The sequence below is a fragment of the Colossoma macropomum genome, unplaced genomic scaffold (assembly GCF_904425465.1).
Source record: "Colossoma macropomum unplaced genomic scaffold, Colossoma_macropomum, whole genome shotgun sequence".
NCBI lineage: Eukaryota > Metazoa > Chordata > Actinopteri > Characiformes > Serrasalmidae > Colossoma > Colossoma macropomum.
In genome coordinates, this window is record NW_023494793.1 from 3,757,082 (window position 1) to 3,761,086 (window position 4,005).

The window sequence follows — 4,005 nt, forward strand, 5'->3', positions numbered from 1 at the left end:
CAGGAGCTTAGACAAGCACACAGAAGACTGTATGTGAGGTTCTTCAGAAGTACGGTCTATGGTAAAATCCACCGTACAGTTCCAGTCCCCCCCAATGACAGTAAATCCATCATTAGCACACCGACTTAAAGTAGTGTGCAAAGTGTTAAAAAATGCAACACGGTCATGCCCCACATTGGGGGCATAGACGTTCACAAAGGAGAACTGAATGCCTTTAATTTCAACCCTGACCACTACAAGACGACCTTTCACGACCTCTTCTGTGTGCAAAATCTTAACCCCTGATGAAGGACAGAAAAGAATCGCCACCCCAGCACTCAAATTGGTGCCATGACTCAACACATGCTGTCCCTCCCACCACATAGCCCACTCAACTTCATTATCCACATCACTGTGTGTCTCCTGAAGGAAAGTAACATGCAGTCTTTTCTGCTGTATAGTATCAGATACTAAAGCACGTTTCAGTCTATCTCTACCCCCATTTATGTTAAAAGAACCTACTCTTAAAACTTCCATAAATAGACCTAAGAGAAGAGCCAAGAGAAAGAACAGAAACATAGGAGGTAGAGACACCACGTGACGCATGATCAATTTATCACAGATGACTGGAAGACTTTTTCTTCACCAGTTTACCATACTTACGTATGTGTGTAACATGTTTCTTTAGCCGAAAGCGCTTTTTCTCATTCAAAAGGTCAAGACCCACAGTCTTCTGGAGCAGTGAAACCGACCTGACAAACTTCTCCATATCAGGAAAAAAATCTTTCACATTAACCTGTTTTCCGTAGGTCTCATCTAAAAAACTGTTAACTTCATCCAAAGTATAAACTGACTGATCCACCTGTGAAGCTCCCTGAGAACTGACTTCTAAACCACTACAGGGCCACTCTTGGGAAGCCCCAAGTTCACCAGGGTTCTCCTGCAAACAAGCACCCCCTTCATCAGAAAAGGATTCATCCAGCCTCAATCAACATCATTCAAACCAGCAGCACTGGTCTCAGCTGTCCTCTCATTCAGATCACTCATTTCTATGTTGCCTTTCAACTGTATGACACCACTCGTACTGGGCACTGCATTGTCCACACTCTGGTTCTCTTGCTCAGACACTGCAGGCAGCTCTATCAAAGCTTCAGCATGGCCCACCTGAGAAGGCCCGACGGCCTCCCCCTGACCAACATTTGCGCTCACAGCAGCACCTACCTCAGACCTAACATTAACATTTCCCTCTTCTTGCCTCCTGTGCGGACATGCAAACCGTTTATGTCCAATATCACCACATTCAAAGCAGCGCAGACTGCCTGAACTAGCATAGACCATGTAGGCCCGCCCGTCATGTTTTACACGGAAGGAAACATCAAGTGTGTGATCAGGAGAGTCTAAAAACATGTAAACCTGCCTCCTAAAAGACGTAACATGCTTAAGTGAAGGATTTTTACAGCCAAGCGAAACCATCTTAAATGAGCTAGCAATCTTACCAAATCGTAAAAGCTCACGTTCCAGCACCTCATTCTGTATAAACGGCGGTACATTTGAAACAGTGATCTTTGTGGAGGGAGCCAACAGTGGCGTGGCCTGCACAAACATTTCATTTATAACTATGCCACTTTCAATTAGCCGGCTAACAAGGTGGGTTTCTCTAAGAAAGACCACCACTGCTTTATTCATACGAGATGCAGACATAATGTGTTCAGTACCAACCTGCTCTCCTACAGCAAGGAGAACATCTTCCACCATTACACTATCTTCAGGCACACACCTGAAGCCATGGCGGAGGGACAAAGATGGTGTCTCTTCAAGAGACACCATCCCTGCCACAACTCACACACCACAACAACAAACCAGCACAAAGTACTCACCAAATCATGCGATTTAGAAGAAGAAAAAAGTGAAAAAGTAGCAGTCACTCTCACCAAGAGTCTCACCCCACACCACTCTCAGTCAAACTCCCAGCATGCAACAGGAGAGAGAGAGAGAGAGAGAGAGAGAGAGAGAGAGAGAGAGAGAGAGAGAGAGGGCAGAAGAGAGGAGGGAGTACTGACAGAAACATTGAGGACTAAAGGAGAGGGGAAGAGGGAGAAAGGAGAGAAAGAGAGAGAGAAAGGGAGCAGAGAATGGAGAGAGAGAGAAAAGGAATGCAGAAAAGAGAGAGAACTGACAGAGAGAGCTAAAAGAGAGAGAGAGAGAGGGAGAGGGGCTAGTGAATAGGATTGCGTAAAAAAGAGAGAGGCTAGAAAAGAAAGAAAGTGAGAGAGAAAAAAGAGGGAGAGCAAGGAAAAAGGGAGAGAGATACTAACAGAGAGAAAGAGAGCTGAAGAGAGAAGAGAATACTGACAATGAACTAAAAGAGAGAAAGGAGAGAGAGAAAAAGGGCAGAGAATAGAGAGAAAGAGAAAAGGAATGAGAGAAAAGGAAAAGAAAAGAGGGAGAGAGAGGGGCTAGTGAATAGGAGAGCGCTAAAAAGAGAGGCTAGAAAAGAAAGAAAGGGAGAGAGAGGGAGCAGAAGAGAGTACTCACAATGAACTAAAAGAGATGAAAAGAGCAGTGAATAGAGCGAGAGAGAGAGAGAGAGAGAGAGAGAAAGGTTATGCAGAAAAGAGAGAAAGAAAAGAAAAGAGGGAGAAAAGCTAGTGAACAGGAGAGCATAAAAAGAGGCCAGAAAAGAAAGAGAGTAAGAGAGAAAAAAGAGGGAGAGCGAGGAAAAAGTGAGAGAGAACTAACTGAGAGACTGAGAGAGAGAAAGGGAGAGAGAGAGTGCTGAATAGGAGAGAGCAAGGATGCAGCCTGCAGTGTAGAAAAGAGAAAGAGAGAAAGAAAGAGTAGAATAGGAGAGAAAGAGAGAGAGAGGCTGCGAAATTCAGTAACTGAGCGACAGAGTGACAAAGAGAAAAAGTGAGAAAAGACAGAAAAAGTGTGAAGTGAGTAGAAAAGAGCGAACGTAAGAAATGGAGGAGGTGGAAGACAAAAAGAAAACGGAAGAAAGGAGAGAGTGATGGAGGATAAAGGGAGAGAGAGTGGGCGAGAGAGCAGTGCTCAAAGGGAGAATGTAATTAAGGAGTAAAGTGGAGAATCAAGAGTATTAAAGTCAGAGTTCAGCTGAAACACTGCTGACTGAAATCCGACCTACAGAACGGAAAGACGTGCGTTTAACACGTCTGAGTGTAAAAGTGAGCCGTTTTAAGCAGCACCGTTCTGTTCCTCTTTAAGCCTTCAGAGTCAAACTTTATAGAATTAGAGCTTCATTAAAGGGCTTTTAATAGAAAACTCTGCTCCAGCAGGGCTCGGCGTAACCTGCGTCTGCAGCGTCTGCTGCGTCTGCAGCGTCTGCACAGTGCGGCTGATTGTTTTATTCAGCTTAGAAAACAGCAGAGAATTTGTTAATTAAAATGCACTTTTAATAGACGTCAGTGCTTCAAGCGCCGACCCATTGACTTACATTATAAACACGTTTTAGTTCTTTTACTGAGAAGTATCTGTCTGTCTGTCTGTCTGACTGTCTGTCTATCTGTCTGTCTGTCTGACTGTCTGTCTATCTGTCTGTCTATCTGTCTGTCTGTCTATCTGTCTGTCTATCTGTCTGTCTATCTGTCTGTCTGACTGTCTATCTATCTATCTGTCTACCTATCTATCTATCTGTATGTCTGTCTGTCTGTCTATCTGTCTGTCTGACTGTCTGTCTATCTATCTGTCTACCTATCTATCTATCTATCTATCTATCTATCTATCTATCTATCTGTCTGTCTGTCTGTCTGTCTGTCTGTCTATCTGTCTGTCTGTCTGACTGTCTGTCTATCTATCTATCTATCTATCTATCTATCTATCTATCTGTCTGTCTGTCTGTCTGTCTGTCTGTCTGTCTGTCTATCTATCTGTCTACCTATCTATCTATCTGTCTGTCTGTCTGTCTGTATGTCTGTCTGTCTATCTATCTGTCTATCTATCTATCAAACTGTATGTCTGTCTGTCTATCTATCTGTCTAACTACCTGTCTGTCTATCTATCTATCTA